This window comes from Rattus rattus, chromosome 2 (genome assembly GCF_011064425.1).
Source record: "Rattus rattus isolate New Zealand chromosome 2, Rrattus_CSIRO_v1, whole genome shotgun sequence".
Lineage (NCBI taxonomy): Eukaryota > Metazoa > Chordata > Mammalia > Rodentia > Muridae > Rattus > Rattus rattus.
The window spans coordinates 105256340-105266056 of NC_046155.1; positions in this window are offsets into that span (position 1 = coordinate 105256340).

The following is a 9717-nucleotide window of genomic DNA, read 5'->3' on the forward strand; positions in this document are numbered from 1 at the left end:
GGAGCAGCGTTATGTATAATAGCCAGAAGCTTTAAAGAGCCCAGATATCCCTCAACCTAGTAATGTTTACAAAAAATGTGATGCATTTACACAATGGAGTACTACTCAGCTATTAAAAACAATGACTTTATGAAATTCAAAGGTAAAGGGATGGAACTAGAAAATATCATCCTGAGTGAGGTAACCTAATCACAAAAACATACACACGGTATGTACTCAGTGATAAGTGGATATTAGCTCAAAAGCTCAAATTATCCAAGATACAATCCACAGATCATGTGACACTCAAGAAGGATGAACAAAGTGCGGATGCTTCAATCCTTCTTAGAAGGGGGAACAAAAAATATTCATAGGAGGGGATATGGCGACAAAGTTTGAAGCAGAGACTGAAGGAAAGGCCATTTAGAGACTGACACACCTGGGGATCCAGGCCATATACATACAGCCATCAAACCCAGACAATATTATTGATGCCAAGAAGTGCATGCTGACAGGAGCCTGATATAGCTGTCCCCTCAGAGGCTCTGCCAGAGCATGACAAAAACAGAGGTAGATACTCACAACAAACCCTTGAACTGAGAATGGGATCCTCATTGGAGGACTTAGAGAAAGGATTGAAGGAGCTGAAGGGGTTTGCAACCCCATAAGAACAATACAAACCAACCAGAGCTCCCAGGGACTAAACCACCATGCAAAGAGTACACATGAACAGACCCATGGTTCCAGCTGCATATGTAGCAGAGGATGGCCTTGTTGGGCACCAATGGAAGGAGAAGCCCTTGGTCCTGCCAAGGCTACACCCCACCCCCCAGTGTAAAGAATGTCAGGGCAGGGAGGCTGAAAGGGGGGTGGATGGGTGGAGGAACATCCTCATAGAAGAAGGGGGAGGGATGTGATGGGGGTTTATGGACAAGCAACCAGGAAAGGGGATAACATTTGAAATGTAAATAAATTTAAAATATCCAGTAAAAAAAGTAACATTTAATAAAAGCAGTATGTAGCAAACCAGTAGTCAGCAACAAACTAAATGGAGAGAAACTTGAAGCAATCCCACTGAAATCAAGGACTAGACAAGGCTCAACCTATTCAATATAGTATTCAAGTTCCTACCCAGAGCAATTAGAAAACAACAACAAAAAAAGGTCAAAGGGATACAAATGGGAGAGGAAGAAGTCAAAATATCACTATTTGCAGATGATATGATAGTATTCATAAGTGACCCCAAAAATTTCAGCGAAATCCTACAGCTGTTAACTTCAGCAAAGTGGCTGGATATAAAATTAACTCAAACAAGTAAGTAGCCTTTCTCTACTCAAAGGATAAGCAGTCTGAGAAAGAAATTTGGGAAACAACACCCTTCACAATAGTCAGAAGTAACATAAAAACTTTGATGTGACTCTAACCAAGCAGGTAAAAGACCTGTATGACAAGAACTTCAACTCTCTGAAGAAAGAAATTGAAGAACTCAGAAGATGGAAAGAGCTCCCATGCTCATGGATTGGAAGGATTATTATAGTAAAAATAGATATCTTGCTGAAAACAATCTACAGATTCAATGCAATCCCCATCAAAACTCCCACTCAATTCTTCATAGAGTTAGAAGGAGCAATTTGCCAATTCATTTGGAATAATTAAAAAACAGCATAGCAAGAAATATTCTCAAAAATAAAAGAACTTCGGGGATTATCACTGACCTCAAGGTGTATTACACAGCAACTGTGATTTTAAAAAAAACTGCATGGTATTGATACAGAGACATGCAGGTTGATTGATGGAATAGAATTGAACACAACTTCAATTGATCACACATATGGTCACTTGATCTTTGACAAAGGAGCTAAAATCATCTATTGTAAAAAAGACAGCATTTTCAACAAATGGCGCTGGTTCAACTGGAGGTCAGCATGTAGAAGAATGCAAATGAACCCATTCTTATTTCATTGTATAAATCTCAAATCCAAGTGTATCAAAGACCTCCACATAAAACCAAATATACTGAAATATACTGAAACTAGTAGAAGAAAAAGTGGGAAAGATTCTCAAACACTTAGGCACAGGGGAAAGTTTGTTTCCTAAACAGAACACCAATGGCTTGTGCTCTAAGATCAAGAATCAACAAATGGACAAATGGGACCTCATAAAATTGCAACGCTTCTGTAATGCAAAGGACACTGTCAATAGGACAAAGTGGCAACCAACAGATTGGGAAAAGATCTTTACCAATCCTACATTTGATAGAGGACTAATATGCGATATTTACAAAGAACTCAAGAGGTTAGCCTCCAGAGAGTCAAATAATTCTATTTAAAAATGGGGTACAGAGCTAAACAAAGAATTCTCAACTGAGGAATATCAAATGGCCAAGAAGCACCTAAAGAAATGTTCGATATCCTTAGTCATCCAGGAAATGCAAATCAAAACAACCCTGAGATTCCACCTCACATTAGTCAGAATGGCTAATATAAAATCTCTGGTGACAGCAGATGCTGGTGAGGATGTGGAGAAAAAGGAAAAAGGACAAGCTGGTACAGTCACTCTGGAAGTCAGTCTGGAGATTCCTCAGAAAATTGGAGATAGTATTACCTGACGACCCAGCTATACCACTCCTTGGCATATCCCCCAATAGATACGTATAACAAGAGCACATGCTCCACTATGTCCTTAGCAGCCTTATTTATAATAGCCAAAGCTGGAAAGAACCCAGGTGTCCTTCAATAGAGAAATGGATACAGAATGGAGTACTATTCTGCTATTAAATCTTCATGAAAATCTTAAGCAAATGGATGGAACTAGAAAATATCATCCTGAGTGAGGTAACCCAGCCACAAAAGAACACACATAATATGCACTCACTGATAAGTGGATATTAGCCCAAAAGCTCAGAATACCCAAGATACAATTCACAGACCATATGAAGGTCAAGTCAAGAAGAAGGAAGACCAATATATGTACACTTCAGTCCTTCTTAAAATGCAGAACAAAATGTTCACAGGAGGAAATATAGGGACAATGAGTGGAGCAGAGACTAAAGGAAAGGCCACCCAGAGAATGCCCCACCTCGTATCCATCTCATATGCAGCCACCAAATTCAGTCACTATTGCCAATGCCATGAAGTTCTTGCTGACAGGAACCTGATATGGATGTCTCCTGAGAGCCTCTGCCAGAGCTTTACTGATACAGATTAATATGCTTGCAGCTAACAATCAGACTGAGCATGGTGATCCCAATGGAGTGTTAGAGAAAGGACTGAAAGAGTTGAAGAACTTTGCAACCTCATAGGAAGAACAACAATATCAACCAACCAGACACCCCAGAGTACCCAGGGACTCAACTACCAACCAAAAAGTACACATGGGGAGACCCATGACTCCAGTTGCATATGTAGCAGAAGATGGCATTGCCTGGAATCAATAGGAGGAGAAGCCCTTGGTGCTGTGAAGGCTATTTTCCCCAGTGTATGGGAATGCCAGGGTGCTGAGGTGGGAGTGTATGGGTGGGAGGGGGAGCATTGCCATAGAAACAGGTGGAGAAGGGATGGGAGAGGGTGGAACCAGGAAAGGGGATAACATTTGAAATGTAAATATATAAACTATCCAATAAAAAACAAGAAGAAAAAAAGAAAATACAAAGAGTAGAAATTGTCCAAGACCTGAGAGTGAAAGTAGGATCAATAAAGACAATAAAACAGCATCAGCATCAGCAGCAGCAGCAGCAGCAGCAGCAGCAGCAGCAGCAGCAGCAGCAGCATCAGCATCAGCAGCAACAACAAGAACACAACAACAAAACTGACTTTCTCCCAGCAGCTGTCAATTGTCAATAGCTCTTACAGTTTACAATGTATTAAAAAGTTTCAACCTAACTACTTTTGATATTCTAATTGTGGATTCCTATTTTCCCACATAGATGTGAGAGTAACTCTACTTAGTTACTAAAATAAACAAACTTAATTGATATTTATACTGTAGTAAATGTATACACCAGTCTTGTTTTCTTAATAATGGGATGATGTTTCATGGAGTTATTTCTATTTTTGTTTCTTTTTATGGTTGAGGATTCTTCCACTATATTTGTATGTAATGTTGTGAAGCTGATGAACATTTGTATTATCTGGGCATCCTAGAACCTGGGAAGAAATGCTAGAGTAGAGACTGGATCACCGAGATGGACTGTGTTTTTTGAGGTGTACTGAGGACTGAGTATGGTGCCTATACTAGTCTAGTAGAGGAGGACACTGAAGCCTCAACACTTCTGTAAACTACTTCCTCTTGAGCATTGCAAAAAAAATCAATAAAAACAAAAGAATATGGGTAATTAGAACATCTAATCAATGGCACAACTCCTTAACAAGCAAGTCTTAACACAAACATACAAGAAAGACAAAAATCAAGACAACATGAAAAAGTATTAATTAAAAAGCAATGGCTTTCCAGAATACAGCAAATACAGAGGCGAATGCCAGCAGCAAACCACTGAACTGAGAACAGGACCCCCGTTGAAGGAATCAGAGAAAGAACTGGAAAGCTTGAAGGGGCTCGAGACCCCATATGTACAGCAATGCCAACCAACCAGAGCTTCCAGGGACTAAGCCACTACCTAAAGACTATACATGGACTGACCCTGGACTCTGACCTCATAGGTAGCATTGAATATCCTAGTAAGATCACCAGTGGAAGGGGAAGCCCTTGGTCCTGCTAAGACTGAACCCCCAGTGAACTAGATTGTTGGGGGAGGGCGGCAATGGGGCAGGATTGGGAGGGAACACCCATAAAGAAGGGGAGGGGAAGGGGATGTTTGCCCAGAAACCGGGAAAGGGAATAACACTCGAAATGTAAATAAGAAATACTCAAGTTAATTAAAAAAAAAAAAAGATGAACATCATTTCATTTTGCCTTTTCAAAACCAGGCAACTTAAATATACATTTTTATAAAAGATATTATCAAAAGGTAAATATAATCCTGCATTTATACATTTTAAATAAAATACATTATAAATATAAAAAAAAGCAATGGCTTTCAATGAGAGAGAATTAGATAATATGCCAGGAAAAGGGAGTTGAAGAAATGATTATATAAATTGTGTTAGTTTTTCTTGCTGTGACAAAATTTCATGGCCAAAAGTGATTTATGGAATAAAGAATTTTTATTGACTTATGGTTTCAGAGCGAGAGTCCACAAGGTCAGGATACATGGAAAAGTGCAAACCGAGCAGCAAACTGAGAGACCACAGCTTCAGCCACATACAAAAGGTAGATCTGAAACAAGGCTATAAACTCTTAAAACTCCCTCTATTTCCTTCAGGATGACCCCACCTTCTAATGGCTTCACAACTTCTCCAAACAACACCATGGGGATCAAGAGTTCACATTTATGTGGTATAGTGGACATTTCTCATTCAAATGACCACAAGAATGTTCAAAGAAATAAAAGAGAACATAAAACTTCGTGAGTGAGTTCTAAGAAAATAAAATGTAATAAAGTCAGTACAGGAGATGGAAGTGAGATTTGACAATGAGGGAGAAATACTGGAGGGGGTTTGCTGGATTTAGAGAAAGAAAGAAAGAAATTAAAGACATTTTAGAATTTAATTAAAATGAAGGCACAACCTACTGAAACTTACCCCTGGTAAGTCTAATATGTGTCCAGTGGATGGCCACACATCCCAAGAGTATGTGGACAGTACGACTGAGATTCAATAGGTTTAATTTTTAAAAGAGACACAAAAATAGGTGTGTAGGGAAGAGGAGTTATGTCTGCAAAGACTTGGAGAATTAAGGATAAATATGGTCAAAATGCATTGTATGAAATTCTCAAAAACTAATAAACATAAGAAAGAACAAATTTTTAAAAAAAAAACTAAAGTCTCATCTAAAACGTGTCTGATGTGGGGCTTATACCTACTACGAATCCTAGCAGCCTGAGTTCAGTTCCTGAGACCAATATAGTAGATTCCCAAGATGTCCTCCGGCTCCACATGCTGTGGCACATGAGGAGGGTACACACACACGCGCAAACACACACACACACACACACACACACACACTTTTTTTTCTAAAATAGTCCACATGTTTGTCTACAGCCTGATCTTATGAAGGCATTTTTAAATGTTTGTGAGTATACCCTACAGACACACCAGAAGAGGGTATCAGACACCATGACAGACGGTTGTGAGCCACTATGTGGTTTCTGGGACTTGAACTCAGGACCTCTGAAAGAGCAATCAGTGCTATTAACCGCTGAGCTGGAGGGATGGCTCTGCCCATGAATTCATTTAATATAAGGGAAAGCAGCAAATTAATCTATGGGCTGTATTTCTTTACCTTTGCTAGTCTCCAATAACCACACAGAAAAACCAAGATTTATTTCAAGCTGTACTTCAATATCTGGGCAATTATTCATCTATTAATCCTCTAAAACAATCTGGCTACCTCCCAGCCATGATCCCATAATTCTTACATATTATTTATCTGTCCCTATGGGCTTCAGATGTTTTTTCTCATGGTGTCTTCTCAGACCCTCTATTCCTCCTGACTGACCTGAATCTCCCTCCGTCTCTCCCTTTCCTACCCCTGGTTAATAGAAGTTTATGGCACATTCTCTCTTCCGCCCACCATTGGGTGATCAGCATCTATTGAAAAGGCAGAGAATAAACCAAAAGACTAGTTTACACAAAGTTGAGACTGGAGATTTTAGACATGAGCATTACAATGCTGTGTCTTGATATGAGGGCAGAATAATCAGCATTTAAATAACACAAGGATAACCTTACACAGTACACAAAACTTTATTCCTACACAATGGAAAAACATATTGCCATGTTAATATTAGGGTAGTGTTAAGAAAATTAAATTCTTGTTATTTTAGGTAGTCTTCTGTGTTCTTGAGGTATCAAAACCGGCAAAAAACTGAATGGAAAGTGCAAGCCCAGAACTCTAGTTACATTCCTCAACCGTAAAACCAAAACTCAGGCAAGCCAAGACATGCTCATCCTGAGGGCAGTTACTAAATTAACAGTCAGAGGTCAGATGGCTTTGTGAAACACAAACCATATCATCTTCTGATGCTATTTTGAGCAACATTTGTAAAATATTTGAAAGAAAGACATATACATGTAGTTTGGCAAATTTAGCCTGTAATTTTAATTACAACACAAATGTACCAGGTCTCATTGCTGTACAGGACAGAAAGGTAATAATGTTAAGGACTCTCAACACTCCAGGGAATACCCTGTTTACACAACCTTTAGGAACTCACCTTTAAATAGTTCCTCAAAGGAAAATATTTAGAAGCAAGACCTAGGAGACTTGGAGTTTGTACTTAGTGAAGTAATGCAGAAAGGCATAATTAGAATACTGCTAAAACTCATGTAATCGGTATGGCCTTTAGGAAAACCTTTTCCAGAACCCAGTGCTGTCTTTTAAGTCACTCCCTCATGCTAGGTCCTAGGTTCCTTCATAGATGACACCTCCAACACTGTTTCTACTCCATGTCTGCACTGAAGTAAGAGAGGGGAAGCTGCTAATAGGTCTAGTCTGCATAATTCTGTAGGCTTGACTGGAGATTGGGGTGTAAGAAATAGGCTGTGTTATTAGTCCTCCTACTCATTCATATTTTTTATTATTAGGCTTCTAGGTAAAAAAAAAATCTATTTCCTTTTTCTCCAAAATCTCAGTCTGGAAACTGGAATACAAACTTTCTCCTTCAGGGATGAGCTCATCCCATAGGAACCACAAAGACACATAGGGCACAGGGGCCATGTCTTCCAGTATTGCTCTCCCTTTGGTGTGGAAGGCAGCTCTGCCTGGCTCTCCCCTTGCTTAGCTATCAGCTTTCAGCTTTTCATTGCTTCCTTAGGTTTGTATACAGCCCACCATCTCCCCTGTCTTGTGGCATATCAAATACAGCTGGAGCTGCAAGGACACTAAGAATATTGCTTGGGGGAGCTCATCAAGATGAGCTTGTTTCTCTTAAGCATTGCTCTTTGTAGGAGTTATGAATGAAATCAACATTGCTGGTTCCAATCCCCTGATGACACTATGAAGAAGAGCGTCCAATTACAACGAAGATGGTCCTCCTAGTGCAGAAGAGGTAATAACCCTACTGCTGACACATCAAACTTTAACTTAATGCTTAAATATTCTTCTCATACACAACAGGTCTGACAAGTTGCCGCATGGCTCAACCTTGATTAGTACTTACTCTGCTATGGTGAAAGAGTTGGCAGCTATCCAGATGCTATATAAAAGACTGCATGCTTCCTGTGTGAGTGTATATTGAATGCTGATGTGTTGTACGTGTGTGTGTGTGTGTGTGTGTGTGTGTGTAAAGCACATTGTAAACAAATGCTGCTCATAGAATGTGTGTATGGAGAACTCTCATGTGTGCAGCAGTGTGGCTGTGTAAGAGTCATTAAAATACACGTTTGACCTTATCAAAGAACAACTCAACCAGTAACAAAATAAAGACGTCTAGAGGCGGGTATGGTGACATAAGCCTATAATACCATCACCAGGGAAGGAAAGAATGTCATGAGTTTGAGGCTACTCATATCTAATGAGTTATATGAGGAAAATGAAAGAACATGTGGAAAGGGCTTTTTATTGTAGTGTTACTAGGGCACAAAAGATATTACTGCATTTCCCTTCAGAAGCAGCTTCCAGACTTGCAGGCCACTTCCTGGGTTCTCTTCTTTCTGCCTTTCTCTACATATCAGGATTCTTGTGTTCTTAGGTCCCTCTCCATCTCTTATAACTTTTATTTTCCTTATTCTATTTTCCTTACTCCTACTGGTTCTTCTTCATGTTCTCTCCACTACAGATAGAGATGCCACTGTTTATTCCCTCAGAAATGTTGATAGTCATGTAGAATCTTTAGTATGTAAGGAAATGTATCCCTGGCCTTCTTGAAACATAAATGACATGATGCTTCATGACCTACCCCCTTCTCACTCATTTTTTACTCTACTGTCCTTGTTCCTGTTTTGATATTAGATCACATTTCCTCATATGTATGTGTATTCTGCATTTATTCAGTAGCCCATATTCTTAGTGCAACAATTTCACCTTACCCATAATTTTACTATTCCCGACTTCAGTCACCCATTGTGGACCACAATCCATGAATTATATTAATGTCTGTCTTCATCTTTCAAAAGAGAAATATCATATTTACCTAATGTTCATTATACTGTTTTCATAATTTCTAATTTGTTAGTTATTGTCAATGCTCTGCTGTCCTTATCATATAAGTTAATCTTTTTCATATGTATGTTTGTGTAGAAATTAACAGTTATAAGAGTTGATACCACAGCCTGAAGCATCCACTGGGGTCTTAGAAAATATTCCCAGAAGATAAAGGAGAGGCCTGTATCTACTGCAGACTCCACTAGATTTTAAGTGCCTGTTCTTTGCTTGGTGTTGAAGTAATCACTGTGATAAGGGTATCATCTCTGCATATATACCATAGATACAAAATTATATTTATGTTTCCTTTCAGCTTGCTTTTTATTCAATATTTTTATTTAATTAGTTATTGTGTGTGAATATGTGTATATATGGTTGGGTTTGGAATACGTGTGTGTGTGTATGCAACACATTACATAACTTGACATATGTCAGACATATTTTCCTGGAAAACACAGATGTAATTAATAATTAATTAATTAATTAATTTAAATTATCATAGCATCATTATCTTTATCACTGTGGCCATTTCTTATA